The 21,654-nt window shown below is 39.9% G+C and overlaps 1 protein-coding gene and 1 pseudogene across 1 annotated transcript in view; both read left to right on the forward strand.

Moving 5' to 3' along the window:
* Positions 1-21,654, forward strand: part of LOC137088868 (alpha-2-macroglobulin-like protein 1) — a 74,689-nt gene that overhangs the window by 27,228 nt on the left and 25,807 nt on the right. The gene's annotated exons all lie outside the window — the stretch shown is intronic.
* On the forward strand, positions 3,728-7,394 carry LOC137089853 (zinc finger BED domain-containing protein 4-like; annotated as a pseudogene).

Genomic DNA, 21,654 nt, shown 5'->3' on the forward strand with positions numbered 1-21,654 from the left:
TTTAATCCTTGCATTAAAAAACAAAAAAACAAAAAACAAAACAAAAAAAATATTCAACTAGCCTAATTGAACACTGGGTGTATATTACAACTTCGGAATTATATTCGGATAGACTGACATATAAAGAAGCTTTTTTCACAGTGGTGGCCACTAGTGGAATGAACTTTTAATAGTGATAAGGTATAGCTAAGAGTGGTCCAGACCAACCTTACGAAAGTATGACTTAAAGAAGGTATTCTTAACTAAGTTCGTTTCGGGAAACACATATTAACGTTAAGGGATACCTTAAGGTATAACTTAAGAATGACGTAGAGTTAAGAAGGTTTCGGGAAATGCAGCCCAGAGTGTTATCTCTTTTAAGTTTTCTTCTGTAATTAATGCTCAGAAACATTTGAGAGTTAACTACAGCTTTGTGGTAAAACATAGCTTGATCTCTGACAGGGTATCCGAGATGTTGCTCAATAGCATCCCTTTCATATAAATCAAGAGCTCTAAAGCAACCATACCCAAAAAGCACAGTGCCATCCACTCTTCTTGCATGTTTAGTTGTACTATAGCCATCGAGCACTGTGTCAAACAGCTGTTTCACTCTAGGGTGAGCGTTTACCATCACAATCTTGCCAATGCACTCTACTTGTTTTAGTAAGAGAAAAGATGTTACTATCTGTAAGGGGACGGATTGTGTACCATTGTAGAGTTTCAGCAGAAATCCATTGCACCCTTCAAAACTGTATGCACTATAACACCATAAAGGCCCCCAGTTTCTGACACTGTCACTAAGATGAAGAAGAATGTGAACATTGTATGTCATATGTGATTTACCATACAAGGTCTCAAAATTCCGCACAAACTCATTCAGGTGTTGAGATGCATAAAAGAGCTCCAGCTGCGTAATGGTGGTTGTTTGCAAGACAAAAACTGCTTGGCACAAAAGGAGGAAGTGCTCAAAAAATCTACATGGAAGAACAGATTTCAAAACAATGGGAGCATAAAACAAGAGAAAAGCTCGCCATTCTGAGGCTTTCCAGTAAGCTCTGGTTATAATAGATCTAGGCATTCTTGTGATGTTAGATGAAGGTTGAAAATGTTCCATCTTCCCATCTATCTCATTGATTCGCGTTCCTATATACCATGGTTCTCTATGGTAAGAACTATCAAACCACAGGGTAGACAGCTGTCTCATTACACCTAAATCAATGCAATGCATGGAGTCAACAATGAATCCAGAGACAATGTCAAAAAAAGGCAGCGACATCAAAGGTGTGGTTCCTTTCACACCAAAGGTTTCACCAACCACTACATTTCTTCCACATTCAACCGTATCTTTGTGAGAGCGTTCAGTCACTTCTTCCATATAAGGATATACTTGAACATATCCTTTACCTTTCTCGACTCTTTCCCCTGGATGAAGACACCAGTTGCAACCAAATTTCCCATTAAATTGCTTGATATTTTGTATCATAGCCCGAGCTACACTATCACACGAACAAATTATAGCATATACATAAGACTTTATAATCTTTCCCTTTAAACACCACTCAAAACCTGCTGAACCAAGAGTTTTCATTTCGCTGATAAATGGTCTAAAAAATGTGGAGATGGTTGGTTTTTTCACACCAAACCATAGTCCTGTTAAAAACATGTTCTTTTTCCTTATATTAGGTGGGAACTCATTTATGTAACACAGAAGTGGCCAGATCGAGAAAGAGGAGGATTTGAAGATAGGTACACCATCAGAATTAAAAGTGAAGCTAAAAGAGTAATCTTTTTTTAAATTTGAGTTTTTGCACATTTGTTCATGCAATTTCCCATCCATAACGTCTGAAATTGTGTCAGAGTTCCTTGGCCTGGTCTTTCTGTAGTTTAATGACTCTCCGAGATTCAAAGTTTCTAGGACATGTTTTAGTTGGCCAATAAGTGGAAGTGTAAAAAAGAAGTTACCATTTTTTATTAGTTTGGTTTTGTCAAAGAACTGATTGCACGTTTTGCATTCATTACTTTCCAAAACACAACAGCAGTTGGGGCAATAACCATGAAAATCATAATTCCCTGTTTTGAACAGTTTTTTTAAGAGGTATTTGGTGGCTGGCAAGTGGCAATCTTGTGGTAATATAAGAATCAACATTTGTAGAAGTTTTTGCAGACCATCTTGCGTCAATCCCACAGTTCCAGCAAAGGCCATCAGAAGTAGAATGGTCTGTCCAAGAGTAACCAATGCTCCTTTGTACAGTGGGGACCTCATGATGTCATCATTAACCTGAAACAAAAAAACAGGATCCCAATAAGTTATAGTACTTGTGGTTGAAATATAGATATGTTCAGAACCATTTGGCATTTTGACAGCAAGAGCAGGCCCACTCCCATCGTCTTTCTTGGGCTACATGAAGTGTTCTTTTAAACCCATTTCAGTCTATTCTGTCAGTCCATGCATGAAAACATTTGTAGTGTATTTGTATAATAATCTCAATTATTACTTTTGTTACTTTTAGTATGATACAAAGCAGTGTTTCCCACACAGACTAATTTGTGGTGGTCCGCCACAGAATCAACATCGGCCGCCACATTCGACCGCGTCGCGTCATTCTTTTTACACTATTTAAAAAATAAATTTAAGTGACTTCTTGTTCTGAATAAACAAATCAGTAATGATGTCATAAATCACAAGCATAACACTTGTAAATTAAATACTTTTATATACAGTGTATTAATCTGTAATAAAATTTTACGAAATGGATGATGAAAAATAATCCAAGGAGCTCTACAATAATTGTAGAATTAAAAGACAGCATCAATGGATGTCATGCCACCCCCACTTCATGTGCACAAACGTTAAATCCAAAAATACAATATTTAGGTTACAGCTGCATCTGGGGTGAAAAATTCCTGACTTTATTATTGTTATTTTCAGAGCTTTTAATATACTCTTATCATAAAAAGAACTTTATTAACATTTATTTATCTTCAACAATAATCCTTTTAGTAAGGATACCTCAGAAATCTGAAACCAGAATGAAAAAAAATTCATTCTGAATTCATTCATTTTGTTTTTGCTCAAAATGGTGTTGTTTCCAAACAAAGGGAAAAAATAAACATATATCGGCATCGGCCAAAATGAGCTGAAAAATATCGGCATATCGGATCCAAAAAAAAATCCAATATCATGCATCCCTAATTGTAATGTTATGTTCATCTTGTATTTAGCCCTGAGATATTCCTTACCATCATAAGACTACTTGACATAAACCAATACATCATAACCTGTCAGTGTCTTTGTCATAAACATGTCAAAGCAGATAACATTTAAGAAACTACTTAGCTGCAGAGGTGTCAAGTAACGAAGTACAAATACTTTGTTACCTTACTTAAGTAGAAATTTTGGGTATCTATACTTTACTGGAGTAATAATTTTTCAGCCTACTTTTTACTTCTTCTCCTTACATTTTCACGCAATTATCTGTACTTTCTACTCCTTACATTTAAAAAATAGCCTCGTTACTATGCTATTTTGGCTTGTTTTCGTTTGGGTTGTTATCGATGGTTCAAAAAAAAAAAAAAAACCTATCCAGATAAATCGCGCCATCCAGATAGAATGAAGTTGATTGTGGTTGGATGAGAAGTATAAACATACAACATTCCGACACCCTATTGGTTTGTACGCGATCCATCGCACCTGCACATGACATATGACATCTCACTCCAGCAAAGACGTGTGTAGCCAAGTATGAAGATGTCTGTGGAAGAGACTCAAGAAGAGAATTTGAGCGAAATGTCCCAACGAAGCACCAGCGATGAGGGTGGTAGACAGGGAGACCAGCCAACCCTTATACATCCCTGGCCATACCTGGAAGAATTTTTCGAAATGGGTGGATGCAAAAACAACTCATTTCGAATGCGCTGCAAGCTCTGCGCACCCAAGTACCACGAGCTAATGGCTTTCAAAAACTCACCGTCTAATTTGAAAAAGCATATTGAGGTAAGCTGAAAGTTTATTAACAGTCGATTATTGACAACATTATAATAACCTTAACCTATAGGAACATACTAATGTTACATTTTCAATGTTTTCTGGTGCTAGGGCTGCACGATTAATTTAAATTGAATCGCAATGGAGATTTGGGTTATGTGCGATTTTATTTAAATAAATATATGCCCAGCGTGTCAGTAAAGAGCTCGCTCTGTGATCAGTAAATGCTGCTTGGTCTGAAAGAGAGTCGTTCATAACGTGTTTTCAGGAAAAAAAAGAAAAAAAACACACATTCCAAACGTCTTCACAAACTAGTAACGTTAGGCCTACTAATGTGAAGTGTTCATAAACCTGATGTCCAACAAAATACAACATTTAATAACACGTTTTAACTCACTTCATATCGTCAGTCGAGTCACTACCTCTGGCTCCAGTAGGCCTATGAATGAAACTTTTGGTTGAAAAATAAGAAATAATACTTCTCTCTATCTAAATTAATAACAATTCATATGTTTTTCTTCAGTGTACATGAGTTTTTTCCTCCACGATGCATAAGAGGCTCATATTTTATATTAAAGACATAGACTTTAAGAAATTGACATCACGGATAAAAAGCACATATATATATATATATATATATATATATATATATATATATATATATATATATATATATATATATATATATATATATATATATATATATATATATATATATATATATATATATATATATATATGAAATCCTGACCTTTGTAATGAATTTAGTCTGCATGTAACCTAGCTTTTTTTTGTAAAATAAGTTTTCTGTAAAATATTATTGTATTATATTTTTAATTTGTTTTTAATATTGAAAATGTTATTGTCATAATAGTATTTATTTTGTTAAATATTTTTATATTATTAATTATTATTAATAATAATAAAAGCATTTTAAATTGCAATTTTAACCAGAATAATCACAATAGTTTCCCCAAATCGTGCAGCCCTGCTAGGAAAATGCCAAGACATGCCATGGTTTGCTTGCTAGCAGTAGGCTATGATTCAACGTTGCTAACTCCTTTGGTAGGCTCTGTGTGAGATTTGAAATTCTACTTTAGTCAAATGTTATCTGAGCTCTCATCAATAATGCTACTTTTCAGTCATGCCAGCAGCTACTTGTGGTCCTAAAACAGCTTTAAGCAATATTCTGGTCTACTCAACATAATTGCATAGACCAGTGAAACTGCTCCCTGACTTGTAATCTGACTTTCATTCATTAACTTCAAGCATGACTTTATACAGTGTGGAAGTCCTAGATAGTCTGAGCTTGTGGTTTGAGATAAATAATATGAATCTCAATCTGTGCATGTGCATTCATTTTCTCCACAGAAGAAACACCCCATTAGTCTAGAGAGGTACACACAACTTACTTCAGCAGCCCTCAAAAGGAAGTCATCCACTGAAGGTTCTTTGGCCCCACCCTTCAAACAAACCAAGCTTTGGGAGACTCGACGAGTGTCCCAGGCAAGTGTGGATAAATTTGTCCTCACATTTGTTGTCCACGGCTTGCACCCACCACACATTGTTCAGCAACAGAGCTTTATTGATCTTGTGAAACATCTTCAGCCAAATACAAATGTCATGACAAGCAATACTGTGGTGAACAAAGTCACAAAGGCCTCTGTTGAAATGAAAAGAGAACTGAAAGCTGCCCTTAGTGAAATTGAGTTTATAGCAACAACAACAGACTGCTGGACGGCACATCGTCGTGGTTTTATCGGAGTCACTGCGCACTGGTTTAACCCCCAGACCATGCAGAGATCCTGTGCTGCCCTGGCATGCAAGCAACTTTAAGGGTCCCATACATTTTCTGCCCTGGCTGCTGCTCTAAATGATATTCACACAGAATTTAATATCAGAGAGAAGATTGTTTGTACTACAACTGACAACGGATCAAACTTCCTAAAAGCCTTCAGAGTCTTTGGGCAGACTGACGCGAACAACAATCCTGAACCTGAAGGAGAGAATGATGGAGAAGAGGATGATGGTCAAAATGATGATTACAATGAGGAAGAGGACAGCGCTGAAGGTGTTGAATTTGTTGATGCCGGAGCACTGTTGGACGAAGATGACTACTTGGAATACCAGCTACCCAAGCACCATCGCTGTGCCTGCCACCTCCTCAATTTAGTGTCCACAGTTGATGCTACAAAAGCAGAGGCCAACCCACTGTACAAACGTGTGTCAAGGTCCAAATTTGCCAAATGCTCTAGCCTGTGGAACAAAAGTTCAAGATCAACAACCGCATCTGAAGTAATCGAAGACCACTGCAAACTCCAACTCGTAAGGCCTGTTGCTACCAGGTGGAATTCACTCTTCTCAGCCGTAGAAAGAATAGTGAGGATCACAAGAGAACAAGGTGAAGCAGCCCTTGCAGCTGTCTACAGTGAACTAGATACACCAAAGTAAGTGCTTGTTTTTTCTGCCTTTCAGTTAAGTGATTAACAATAGATTAAATCATAGTTTTATACTTTGAAAAATTTAGAACACATGTATGCACTATACCAATATGCAGTCCCCATATTTACTATGGATGTGATTTGTAGCAACACAACTACATTTTTAAAAGTATCAGATGACACTATTTTTCCTTTTGAATGATTAGTTCCTCCAGTTGAAGGTGCTACATCAAGTAGGCTAAATATTCCGTGTTGTTTTTCTTTTCTTTGTACAGGTTTACTCCAGCAGAACTTGCATTTCTTGCAGAATATGCAAAGACGATGAGCCCAGTTGCAATGGCCCTGTATGTTCTTCAGGGAGAATCCAGTGTGCAGATGGGATGGTTGGTCCCCACCATAACTCTACTAAATACCAAGCTCCAGCACCTTCACGTCACCTCCAAGTTCTGTGACCCTTTGATTGCTGCACTACTTTCAGGCCTTGAGAAACGCTTCGGCGAGATGCTTGCAGATCCAGAGCTGATAGCCGCAGCCATTCTAGTTCCCAAATTTAAGACCTGCTGGACAAGTGACGAAAATATCCTCAAACTTGGCAAGTGTCTCACTTCTCAACTTCCCCTTAATGCATGCAATTTTTTTTTTTTACCACAGCCCTTGACTATATCAGAAGTCATTTGGAAGGTCAGGCTGAGAATCACATCAGTGAGGAGGGCTCCCAATCATCTGAGGAAGAGGACTTCTTTTCCTCCTTGAAGAAGACTGGCCCTCCTGAAACAACACAGTAGTTGGATGCATACCTGGGATGCCCAGGAGACACAGTAGAGGTACTGAAGTCCTTCCCAGCTGTGTGCAAGCTATCACTTAAGCTTAATACAGCACTCCCTGCCTCAGCAGCCTGTGAAAGACTGTTTAGTGTTGCAGGGATGATCTTTAGGCCAAGAAGAGCATGCATTGGTTCAAAGAATTTTGAGAACCAGCTGCTTTTGTGATTGAACCAAGCCTATTGGTAAATCTTTTTCATGTTCTGTGCTTAACTGATGAAGATCCTGATGTAGATTACCTTTTTGTTGAAATACAGGATCAAGTCCAAAGTGTTTTACATCGTTTAGTTAAATGTAACATTGTTAAATGTGACAAATGACACAGATTTTCTTGTCTGTTGCCTACACAGATTTCTGCAGCTAAGCTGATGTACCTTTTTATATTCCAATAAAGATTATTGATAACAAGCCTCTGAACTTTGACTTTTTGCACCATTACAATACTTCGGCAACTAGTCATCAAATCTTCTGCTCCATGAAACAAATGAATGCTCAGTATCACACATATATGGTTCTGAAACCACTGGGCTACCTGTTATCAGCTGAAACAGGTAGCCCAGTGCATCACATTAACATTTTAATATCATTACAGTCATTGTGGCCTTTAGAAATACATTTTGGGGAGGTGGGGTAGCGCACTATAGGCCCCTGTGGCACGGCCTGACCCCTTGTCCTTCATGTAAAAAAAAGTTTTTTTTTCCTTCATTACTTTTACTTTTATACTTTTAAGTAGTTTTGAAACCAGTACTTTTACACTTTTACTTAAGTATAAAGCTTTAGTTGATACTTCAACTTCTACAGAAGTATTTTTAAACCCTAGTATCTATACTTCTACTTGAGTAATGAAGGTGAATACTTTTGACACCTCTGCTTAGCTTATAGGGTTAACCTTAAACTGTCATGTGGTTGGTTTTGATGTTGACTGAGGTCATTATAATGTGATAAAAAATAATTCAGTGGCACAAGTTTAATTTGTCATTAAAATGTAATTAGGTGTTAATACGCTGTCAAATTATTTTTTAATAACAGCATCATTAATATTTTCAGTTCATAATGTTTTTTATTTGTATTTAATTTTTTTTTTTTTCTCCACCAGCTTCAACAGAAGTTTAGATAATAGACAATTTTTAAATGTCTTAAAAATATGAAAAATAGTTAGAGAAATAAAATCAATCATTTAATTTTTAAGACCTGCCCTCTCACAGAACACCACTGACTCTTAAAAACACACAAGGCATGAATTTATACACCGGTGACTAGCACCAGTTAACGCAAAAAGGGTAAAACACGTACACAAATAATGGCCATTACACAAAATAAACATATGTATATCAACATCATATACACACATTAACAAAGACCGAACATTATGCTTTGTCAAATGACTTCACTTTATAAATTATCTTCCGATGTATAAAAATAAGAGGAATAGTCTTTGGAGCCCCACCCCGGACTGAACAAGGAATGGCTGTGACTAGATCCTAGACCGGAACAGTATATATCCACAACTTTCCTGTTGTGGAAATAATGGCGTCACCATTACACTCGATACTTCCGGTTGACGGTATCTCACTTCCGGTTTAGCACACAGCGATAACTATAGATACATTCGTATACATATCTATGGAGATAACAGTTACTCGCGGCGGTACAAAATAGTGAAATGGCTCCTTGTGGCTCAACGTGTGCAGTTGTTGGGTGTACAAACAACACATGCAAACTTAAGGATTTCATGAATGGGACCTGCTTCCAACATAAACGGACCCGTCTGACATGTTGCCTAGCACCTTACACACTCCATTCAATACCGAAGAACGAGACAACAACAAGAGAATGGTTAGCAGCCCTTAAGCTAAAAAATCCACTGAAGAGAGTATATGTATGTTCCTACCATTTTATTGACCACAAGCCAACGGAGCACCACCCGAATCCGGAGATATTCCTTGGTTACGAACGACAACCAGATAAGAAAAGGCGAAAACTTAACAGGTCACAAGCTAACGAGAGTCAGACATCAGCTTCGACCAGCAACACTGAGCAGAACGAACTGGAAAAGGCTCGTAAGTATTTAATTTATGCGACTTTATTTCGCATGATGGCATGCATTAACAATGAACTGTTACAGAAAATACATGATTTATCCTTTAGCATTAAAAAAAAAGCCTAAATGTAGCATAATGCAACGCACTGTCGCAGGGCTCTCAAGTCTCGAGACACATGCATTTTAACCATAGACTGTAAAAAAATATGGACGTAGTGTCTGTGACGTCACCCATAGGATTCCGATAAGCCGTTCTGAAGCTTAAAGTATGGCCGAGCTGGGCGTTGCCATCTTGTGAGCGAGTCATCGCGTGTCACTCCCGGATAACAGAAAATGGGCAAAACGGCGGGATGTGCGCGGAGCTGAGGTGACGCAATAACTACAGACGGCGGATAAATGGCTATCCACTTGTAACCACGCCCTTAATTATGCAGAACCTTAAGGCTTTATATAACGTAAACGAATGAGTTATAAAAAAATTCACCCCCCTCAGAGTTGTCATGAAGATCAAAATTAGCCTTATAAGCCAAAACCACAATTTGTTCCAGGCTGTAAACATGTTTTTTTCTGCTTTAAAGTTGAGAATTTTAACATGGGGCTCAATGAGATTCTGCTCCCTTCTGGAGCCTGTCCCTAGTGGCCAGTTGAGGAATTGCAGTTTACATTACTTCCGTATTGGCTTCAAGAGAGATCGCGGGAGGTTGCCGCTTGATTTTAACCCGTTCACACGCTCACACGCCACACCATGTATTTCTCACGCAGAGAAATCGCCAGGGTAACACACACTAAAGTTGCACGCTATTAGAGGAATCAAGCGAGTTCCCTGACGGCCCTGCCACGCACCAGTTAATCTAATAAAAATAGAGACCGAACAGCCAATCATAAAATAGATTTGCTGTATCTGGGTAAGATATAGATATTCCCTCCATCTAAGAACGTTTATGTTCTGATTCCAACGTCACATTCTGTGATTCACGCCATGGCCTCGCTCATTGAATCAAATGCTCGCTGAAGTACCATTAGTTGGCAACTAGAAGCAATGATGACAGACACAGAGACACAAAGATAACGGTGTTAAGTTTCTGACAGCACTTTGTGTTTTCTGTTCTTAATCCCTCAACAAAACTTAAAGGACGCTCAATCATGATTTGCATGAATTGTATGTTTTTGCGCTCTCACTCAGTGAACATCTGTGCTCTTCTGCACTCGTGGATGCGGTGATGGACAGCTGTCCTCATCGACTGGTGTTTGGGTGGGATTTTTTTAACTCCATTTTGTAAGATCATTTTCATCTAGTAATGCCAAACATCAGGAGGCAGATGACATTCATCAAATACTGTCGCGTTATTAACACGCTCCACAGCACCACCCAGTGGATTTACTTATAACTGCGAGATTTAGAGGGATTTATAATGGATTCACTGCATTTACGGCCAGCGAAGCAATAGCCTATAGTAAAATTTCAATTTTATTTTTCTTTTTCGAATATTTATTACAAATCGAATATATTCGTGCTCACCCCTATTTTTGGAAGCTGAAGTGTAGCGATATAACATTTGCATTTGCAATGCAATATGCAAAATGGCAATGCATTTCAGTATTTAAATTTACATTTTCCATACCATGTGTGCAACATTTGGAACAAAATGATAATTCAAATTGAATAATATAATTTACATTTGCTATTTCCTACACTAGTTTTAACATATAATTTAAACATAAATTGTGTATTGTAATACTTTATATTAGTTGCAAAATTTAAATTAAAACTTCTTAATCCGCACCGGATCGTGGGCGGGGCGTTTGACGCAAGTGGGCGTGTCTCTACTTATAATTACTTTTGTTTTATACAAACTGTTCAATCAACTATCACAAACTATGCATCATTTGAAAGCTAAAACACTCAAGATTCATGTTCTGAACTCGTTTTTGCAATAAATACACCAGAGAGGAAAGGGTTAAATTTAATGCTAAAGCAGTGGCTATTTAAACATTAGCATAATGAACGCGGTACTCATCTTTCATCTGCTGACGTTCAGATCAGACCGGACGAATCCACAAAACAACAGCATACATGTCTGTGTAAGAGTCCACTCTTCAAAATGCATCCCACTTTTAATCCAAAACAACGAAAAAATAAGGGGAAAAAACTAAAAATCCTCCGTTGTTTGCATAAGCGTTTTGCGTTAAGAGTAATCAATCATGTCCATTTTCAATGAAATAGCGATTGTAAGCCTTATTTTGACAATCTCCCCTGTACTGTGGACTGTTCCGGTCATATTAAACCCTCCCAGGTCTCTTTCCTTCAATCACAAGCTGACTAGGACACATAAATAGAAAGGGAGCTCGTCACTGGGTGATACATCTGTCAGTCAAACTCGCCGGCCCTTTTAGTTGGATAAGCCAGTCAATCCCTAAGCCAATGCATAGCCAATGCATAGCCAGCATAGATTTGATTGATGGATGTAGTAACGAATCAAAAGACAATATTTTGCGTAGTGTTTGAAAGAGATGTCGTAAGAAGCATTGGTGAATACAGCTGTTCTAGCGTCTCAAGGGATCCACCGCCTGCCAGTGTAAGCCAAGGGGGTAATCTAGCGCTCGGAAAGTGTTCCACCCCTAGGGGCTGCCATTGCTAACCAAGCCATCACCTGCTGTTAGCATCCCATTGACTCCCATTCATTTTTGAGTCACTTTGACAGTGAATAACTTTACATCAGAGGCGTTTAAAGACTCCATTTGTCCATTGTTTATTTCTAAAGAAACACGACAATGCATAAAAGGCTCCGTTACCTTGTATCTTACACTATCGCCCCATAGAAGCTGTTTTTGTAAAAATAGGCTAACTATTTCGTCATAACCAACGCGACTCTGTCGCACAGTTGAGAAATTACCGTATAGACCTGAGGAGACGCTCGCAGGCAATCTTCTACTGTCTATGAGACAGTCGGGGGGACGTGGAGACAAAGTCTGATAAAGTCAAGGGGGAACAATGGGGAGAAGCCCGTAGTGAGCCAAAAGCAACGGGAGAAAATATTTAAACAACGTGATTCAGCTTTCACTTTTCACATCTACTAGAAGACCTACAGCTGTCAGGCAGGAGGCTCACGTCACATCTACGTCGTCAAGCTCAGTCTGAGCCTGCGCAGTTCGCTCAGCCATCAGGAAGTGAGTGCTCCTATACTGACATCACTTAACGCCGTAGAAGGCAATGGGATCCCTCCGTCCATTTCTTTTACTGTCTATAGTGTAAGCGCCGCACACACAACGCGCAGACTAAATTAGAGACTGTTTTTATCAACTAAATGAGTTTTTTTACACTTGTAAATTCTGTAAATAGTTGTTTTAGTAATCAGGGACTGCAAATGGATTATAATTAGCAGTTTATTGCTAATTAAAGTGAAGCTTTATTGCAGATTTATTTGAATAAAAACTACTCTTTACTATTACACAAATGTTCTAATATAATTGGACTTTATTGAAAGGACGCCTAGTCTTTTTTGACATAAAAGCTTACAGAAGCTACATTTTTGAGAGAATCGTCCTCAAATTTTAATCAAAGCATGATCAGACATTCAGTTTTATATTTAGGTTATTTTCAGGGCATTAAAATTAAAATCTAATTTTTTTTCCCATAAGGGAATAATAAAAAAATAAAAACGTGAGTCACTTACATGCATATTTCCCCTTGTTTTAATCTGTCCCTATACTAATTTGAGTTATTATGACTTTTGGGTAACATAATTTAAAGTGTCTAGTTTAAAATAAGACCACATTTATGAATATAGACCATAGGGTTTAAGAGCTGCAGACATTTTTATTTGGGGTATGTCATTTTTTTATTTATTTCTCAGCGCAGGGCGAGGGTTAAGAGGAAAATACCCTGCCATCTGCTACTGAAGTAGTAGAGCACAATATTAAGCCTGAAGCCTGATTTCATTTTCATTGTCAACTTAGATTGTAACGGGGACTCCTCTTCTGACAAGACAGCAAGCCAGTGGGAAGACCCTGCCTTACCGCATCATGATTATGCGAAGCTGGCCACCAACACTAAAAGGGTTACTTCAGCGATTAGCATATGGCTTTGTATCAGTAGAAACCCTGGAGAATATTCAAATTATTGTGCTTTCCCCCCTCATATCTCCCTGAGACGAGAGATATATGCATTTTATTTCTGGAAAAATTCCTCCTATGATGCAAAATGTGTCACATGCCTGTCCTGTCTTGTGTGCACTTGTGGGTTTTGTTATGTTGAGCATGTGCTCGTGTCCCTGTCAGTTCCCTCCCCCTTGTTATCTGATTATTGGTTAATTTGCCCCACCTGTTCTCCCTCATTATCTGCCTTGTTTGTTCCCTTTATAATCTCCTTGTGTTTGTCAGTCTGTGTTGGATCCTTGTGTAATGTCTGCGTCTTCCGTCCTCCCCGTGATTCTGTTGGTTTGTTTAAGTTTGTATTTATATTATTCTATTATGTGTTTTTCCCCCTCGTGGGTTTTGTTTTGAGTTTATGTTTTGTTTTTGTAAATAAATCATCTTTTTCTGCACTTGAGTCCTCGCACCCTTTTCCCTTGTCTGTGACGTGACAGAAGGATCCAACCATCTGAGGACTCAGCAGGACTTGTTCTTTGTTATTTGTTTTCCTTTTTTTTCTCCCTTGATGGAGTTTGGGAAGAGACTGCGGGTGATGCGACACCTCAACTCGAAGTACATCCGGCAACAGGGGTCGGATGTACAAGAGTTTGCAGGACTGTTCCTCAAGGAGGTGGAACATCTTGGGCTCAACGAGGCAGAGTGGAAGGAGACTTTTAACCTCTGCCTCGACATGCCCCTCTCTCCAGGGGTGATGGACAGGATGGGGAATCTGGGGTTCTGGGAGTTCGTCTACTGCCTGGGCCCCAGTCCTTCCATGGTGCGTATTCCGGTGGTCCCAATGCCGGCGGATCGTATTCTGGTGGTCCCAGTACCGGCAGATCGTGTTCCGGTGGTCCCTGCTCCGGTGGTCCCGAAACGGAGGAGGAGGAGAAAAGCCCCCTCCGTGCCTGCTCCGGTGGTCCCGATTCCAGGGGTTCCAGTACCGGTGGATCGTATTCCGGTGGTCTCTTTGCTGGCAGATCGTATTCCGGTGGTCCCAGTACCGGCGGATCGTGTTCCAGTGGTCCTGAAACGGAGGAGGAGAAGGAAGTCTCCCTCCGTGCCCGTGCCGGTGGATCGTGTTCCGGTGGTCCCTGTGCCGGTGGATCGTGTGCCGGTGGTCCCTGTGCCGGTGGTCCGTGTGCCGGTGGATCGTGTTCCGGTGGTCCCAGTTCCGGTTGTCCCTATGCCGGTGGACTCTGTTCCGGTGAACGCCGCTGGGCAGGAGATGCCTCCTAGGTGCCCTGCTCTCACCGCGCCTCCCAGGCGTCCGGCTCTCACCGCGCCTCCCAGGCGTCCGGCCCTCACCTCGCCTCCCAGGCGTCCTGCTCTCACCGCGCCTCCCAGGCGTCCAGCTCTCACCGCGCCTCCCAGGCGTCCAGCTCTCCGTGCGCCCCTGAGGCGTCCTGCTCTCCGTGCGCCGCTGAGGCGTCCTGCTCTCCGTGCGCCGCTGAGGCGTCCTGCTCTCCGTGCGCCGCTGAGGCGTCCTGCTCTCCGTGCGCCGCTGAGGCGTCCTGCTCTCACCGCGCCGCTGAGGCGTCCTGCTCTCACCGCGCAGCTGAGGCGTGCTGCTCTCACCGCGCAGCTGAGGCGTCCTGCTCTCACCGCGCCTCTCTGGCGCCCTGCTCTCACCGCGCCTCCCTGGCGCCCTGCTCTACCCGCACTGCCCTGGCTGCCTGAACTCTATGGGCCGCCCCGGCCGCTTGAACTTGGTGGGCCTCCCTGGCCATTCGAACTTTGTGGGCCACCATGGCCTCCTGAACTTTTTGTTTTCCTCGTTCCTCCCTTGTTTACCCCTCCCTTGTCTGTACCTTCTTTGTCTGTCCCTCCCGTGCCCCCCTGGTCTGTCCCTCCCGTGCCCCCCTGGTCTGTCCCTCCCGTGCCCCCCTGGTCTGTCCCTCCCGTCCCTCCCTGGTCTGTCCCTCCCGTCCCTCCCTGGTCTGTCCCTCCCGTCCCTCCCTGGTCTGTCCCTCCCGTCCCTCCCTGGTCTGTCCCTCCCGTCCCGCCCGGGTCTGTCCCTCCCGTCCCTAGTGGAGCGTCTGGTAGCCGCTCCTTAAGGAGGGGGTAATGTCACATGCCTGTCCTGTCTTGTGTGCACTTGTGGGTTTTGTTATGTTGAGCATGTGCTCGTGTCCCTGTCAGTTCCCTCCCCCTTGTTATCTGATTATTGGTTAATTTGCCCCACCTGTTCTCCCTCATTATCTGCCTTGTTTGTTCCCTTTATAATCTCCTTGTGTTTGTCAGTCTGTGTTGGATCCTTGTGTAATGTCTGCGTCTTCCGTCCTCCCCGTGATTCTGTTGGTTTGTTTAAGTTTGTATTTATATTATTCTATTATGTGTTTTTCCCCCTCGTGGGTTTTGTTTTGAGTTTATGTTTTGTTTTTGTAAATAAATCATCTTTTTTCTGCACTTGAGTCCTCGCACCCTTTTCCCTTGTCTGTGACGTGACAAATGACGATTTTTGCATCATAGGAGGAATGTTTGCCCAGAGGCTAAAGACTACAGCCAGCAGAGGGAGCTATTTCCGCATGTTTTAAATCTGCGCATGGGGGATGGGAGATTACACTCAGCTGGCAGGGAGAGCTCAGCTTGCAGACAGGATCATTTAAACGGAGCTATGGTGAGCAATGTAAGTCTTTTAACTTCTCAAATTCATTTCTATGAAAGTTAAGCTTGCAAAGGCATTAACTGAAACGCGTGCCAGACTGAACTTGCGTTGTGAATGTATGCCGCGAATGTAGTCGCGATTACCTCAGCTCTCATCACTCGTGCAGTTAGTGCTCAGGGCTGTGACACTCGGTGACTCGTTCAGTTTTTAATTGTAGAGTCTCCTCTAACTGACTCACTGTAATCAAGTTGGTGGTGTTGGTAATGGCCTCACAGGGCAGCAAAGCATTCTGGGAATTGTAGTCTTTCATCCCCATGGGACAAAAATACATTTTCTGTCTTTTCTCAGTCTAGAAGACACCAAATTCAAAAATAATTTCACATTTCTACTGCATTGTTGACCCAGATTCATTAAATACAGATTCATCTTCCCAGTGCTGAAGTACCCCTTAAAGAAGTCCGGCATCAAGCGACGCAGTGCAGTGTGGCACATAATATTCTTCTGAGTGATTCAGACTCATTACTGTACACTGGCATTCCACTTCAAACATTTAATTCTCTTGTTTCTGTGCTTAGACAGTTTGCTGGATCTTTTAAAATGTCTTTAAGAGACCAAGTACTTCTATCATTAATGAAATTAAGATTGAACCTCATGATTGGTGATCTGAGCAGACGGTTCTTCATATCAGAGAGTTTGTCGAGTAAGATTATATCTTACTGGATTGACAAATTGGAGGAAGTTACGAGAAACCTCATCCTTTGGCTTCCTAGGGAAACAATTCAGGTGACTGTGCCACTAGCTTTTAAAACTAATTACCCCCAGACAACTTGTATTTTGGATTGTAGCGAAAGCCTGTTACAAAAACCCAAAAACCTAGACTCACGAGGAGAGTCGTATAGCCATTATTACTCCCATAATACAGTTAAGTACCTTGTAAGTATTGCTCCGTGTGGATTAATAATGTTTGTCTCTGCAGCTTATGGTGGACGCTGTAGTGACAAGTTTATTACTATGGACTCTGGGATTCTGGAGTACTTACAACTTGGTGATAAGGTCATGGCAGACCGTGGATTCACAATTAGAGACATACTCTTTGAAAGGAAAGTTAACCTAGTCATACCGTCATTCACAAAAAAAGGTGCACAACTTACTGAAGAACAGGTCACTTCCACTAGAAGAATTGCAAATGTTAGAATACATGTGGAAAGGGCCATCAGGTGCCTAAATGTGTTTAAAATCTTATCACAAGTAGTGCCTATTTCCCTGGTCCCAAAAGTAGACAAAATTCTACGTATATGTTCTGTCCTTGTGAATTTGCGATGTGATCTCATTCGGGATGTCGAGCAGTAGGTCACTTCATGCGTGTTTAAAGGGATAGTTCAATTTAAAATGAAAATCCTGTCATCCTTTACTCACCCTTAAGTTGTTTCAAACCTGTATGAATTTCTTTCTTCAGCTGAACACAAGGGAAGATATTTTGAAGAATGTCAGTAACCAAACAGTTAACTGGAGCCATTGACTTCCATAGTATTTTTTTTCCTACTATTGAAGTCATTGGCTCCAGTTTACTGTTTGGTTACTGACATTCTTCAAAATATCTTTCCTTGTGTTCAGCTGAAGAAAGAAATTCATACAGGTTTTAAACAACTTGAGGGTGAGTACTTTTCATTTTAAAGTGAACTATCCCTTTAAAACCAAGCAGGGAGAGAGTTCAGGGGAACCAATGGGAAATGTGAAATTCAGTGCAGCTTCAAATAAACTCAGTAATTGTAATGTAGAAGTTATATTTGTATTTTAATATTTGTAATTGTTGAAATGTAGTCCATGTCAGACATTGTCAGTAGATATATATATATATATATATATATATATATATATATATATATATATATATATATATATATATATATATATATATATATATATATATATATATATATATATATATATATATATATATATTAATCAACATGAAAATAGATGCACGAACTTCAATGAATTTAAGTGCATTGTAATAAACATAAATTAACATTTCATTGCTGTAAATTGAATTATTTTCAACAATGGGCAAAAACAATTGCCCATGCTCACATTTGTCTTTCCTTACTCTTGCTTTACACTTTCCTCATAATTTCAGTGTATCTCCCATCAAACTTAAGCCTCCCTGCTGCAAATTCGTCAACAATTTGAGGCAGCATGGATGAGAAGTAGAAAGTTCTCAACCGCTTCACCTGTTCTGCGACAAACAGCTCATCAAATGGTACACTAAATACCACACTCTCATCTGGTGTCCAGATCATCAGTCTGGCTGTCTTGAGACCTGTGCAAAACATTCCTAGTTGGACTTGCATGTAATATCCTCGGCTACCAGTTTTCTGAACCTCAAGTTTTCCATCCACTATCTTGAAATCACTGAATCTCTGAGATAACAGTTCACTGAGTGTCTGATGATTTTTATTGGGGACAGGGCATTTAATCTCTAGGAACTCACAGGAGTTGATGATTCTATCCGGACTTGCTGATAACCATGGCTCTGCACCACACAACTGTGCCTGTGTGTGTTATGTTTATTCCCTGTTCTTTCATTTGGTTGCAATCTGTTTCTTCCTTTTCTTTCCCATAATTAGTGGCATAGTTACCACGAAAACTTGGGTAAAAGTGCTCACATAAAAACTTTTCACTATTTCTGCCTGCACGTACAGGCACCTTCTTTGCTGAACTGGCTGTAATTCTAAGTTTCCTAGAGCTGTGCCACAGATCAGATGCACTCTGCCCCCTCGTCTCAAGTTCCAGTGTATCGGCTTGTTTGCCATCCATATTAACATAAGCCTGGTAGAATTTCTGGCATTTCACACAACTCAGATCACTGTCATGATTTTGTGACAGAAATGTTAAATCATTGATGGTTCCCTGTTCTTTCGAACTGCCCTGTTGTTCTGCTGATGGAGTGGCATTGTAACACTTTTCTAGTAGCGTGTTCTTGAGAAGGAATAGAGGTTTTATTTGAGATGTGTCTACTCTATCTCTAAAGTCTTTGTGGGACTGATACTGTGGTGTGTTTGGGAGTTGACTGCCAACTGCCCTAGTCTCTCCCTCATACTTATCCTCTGCCTTGTGGTGCCTAAAATCTATCTGGCTCAGACGCTTGGGCTGAAGGTTTTTGGATGTCCCTTCATTCCATCTACGCTGCGTGTCAGTACATGCAAGCCCTGTCTTTCCACTAACCACTGCATTCTGGACCTGAATCAGACATAATTATATATTGTTGATGATTACAGTTGAAATTTGAAAATTGTGCAAAGTTAATTCATTTCAGTAATTCAAAAGGTTAAACTAATATATTATATATATATTTTATACTCCTTACATGCAAAGTTATATATTTCAAGCCTTTATTTGTTAACATTTTTATTTGCATGTAATGTATATAATATATTAGTTTAACCTATTTAAAATACTGCAGAACAACTATTTATTTTTGCAAGGGGTATGTTTATTGTTTTCAATAATTTACAGATTTAATGTGTAGTATGACCGCTCTAACAGCCTAACGGTACCTTCCAAATGACACCTGCTGCATGGCTACAAGATTTCCCTAGCCCTGCAATGCATGAACAGCCGACTGTTTCGATGATACCAATGGGCCTCGTCATTAGTTGTTTGGGCTTGTTGAGGCTCTGACTAGGCTCGACCTCAGCCTTAAGGAAAATAAACTTGTCGTATTTTTTACACAGTATTTTTCCGATTTTGTTGCTGTGTAGATAGTTGTAAGCCTCTGTGCTCTTATAATTTTTTAATATCTCACCATCAACACCCTCATTAAGGACGAAATAATTAATTATATCCACATAGCTAACGTCTGGCCACAATTTCATATCATCTACCCATTCCGTTAAGGTAGACGGATGGGGCACTTTAACTGTACTATCACCAGTTTTTGTAAGATAGTCAGATCCATGCGACCATCTGCGAGATGTGATCATTTTGTCAGAAGCGTTGTTGTAAAAGTCCCGATGATACAACCAAGCGTTTAGCTAAACAGTATCTACAGACTAATGTAAACCGGAAGTTCGCGGCGTGTTCTATATTGCCATAGCGATCATAGGAAAGGTCAGAGTTCGGGAAAGTTGTGGATAGGTCCGATGTTTCAACCCCGAAACCCCTTTAGACGGTGCACTGGCTCACGGCACTCCGCCATAGCAAACAGACAAACAAAGAAATGGTAAGAATAAACTCGAACTATTTGTTAAAGAGTGAGTGAAAGTTTAAATAAAGTATATTAAACCCAAAATAATGTTGTTGTGAATTTTGTTGTACTTAGTGCAAACTAAATTGACATTAAACACCTAAACAAACTAACCTGACTGAGGCTCTGCCAACATCTGTTAACTTACAGCGTACACATAACCTATGTCTATGCCACTCTATCATTTTGGGTTATATTAATAGTTTTTAATGACTCTGCACGATTTTCCTCTATGATGCCATATTTCAGGTTAAGCAAAATATTCATGACACTGTTTTAAATTAATTTGACCGAGTATTGACACGTAATGACATAGGTGCAACTGCAGTGGATCTTAAGTAACACATTTATCTAATGCTTAAATAATTTTGAGGGTCAAACATGACCCATTTTTAAAAACATATTGGACAACAGTAAAAACATCCTTAACAATTCACTTTATGTCTGTATCTTAATGACTTCTGAAGTGACCCAGAATATAGAAACATGGGAATATTTTAACTTTTTTTTTATCAACAGATGCAAGCAATAACTTGCTCTGTTATGACTAACACAATATTTGACACATTAAACATAAATTGATCTTCATGTAGACCATTCCTATATATTATAAATTAAATAATGTTTGAACTTAAATTAAGTACATATTTTTATTGAACTACTTAAATCATAGTGTTGTTACTTGGCATGTATCAGTTATCATGACAATATAACAAAGCACTGACATATCAGTCTGATGATATAAACATTAATAAAACTCTGTAACCTGTCACACAAGCTAATCTGCCAGACTAAAGGCCACAGATCATTGAGGTTGAAGTTAGTATTAATGAAATATGCACCTTGAGACAGGTCTCTGCTGTACATCACATGTCTGACATGTCAGTTGTAGTACTGTAATGTGAAAATTTAGGTGACTTCACTTGAACTAAAACTGTAATGTTACTTCTCCACATAGATCGTCAAGGAATTCCCCAGGCTCATGAGGGTCTGGACAGCCATCTGCATAAACTCCGGTGAAGCGCTTCGAGGAAGTTCAAGAAATGACATCTTTAATGGAGAGTCTCGACAAGCATGTAAGTTCATATTTGTTTCAGTGTTAGTTGTGGTCCACATTAATTGTGCAACCCCACTGAGGAGAGGGACCAGAATGTAGATTATGACAGACAGTAAACCTCCTTTAGTTAATGTGCTTGGATAGACACTTTTATACAGACGGAAGCAATAAGAAAATGGCAATGTAAATGGGGATGGAGATAAACTTTTTTGTTTGCTTGTTAAATAAAACCTGCCAATGAGACAGTCAGAGTTTAATTTGCCTCTTTGAACTGAAAGTTCAGTTTCCATCATTTGAGGATTGACAAAAATAAGAGTTCTAATATCTTCACATGTCGTGTTTTTG

This window comes from Pseudorasbora parva, chromosome 9 (genome assembly GCF_024679245.1).
Source record: "Pseudorasbora parva isolate DD20220531a chromosome 9, ASM2467924v1, whole genome shotgun sequence".
NCBI classification, from domain to species: domain Eukaryota; kingdom Metazoa; phylum Chordata; class Actinopteri; order Cypriniformes; family Gobionidae; genus Pseudorasbora; species Pseudorasbora parva.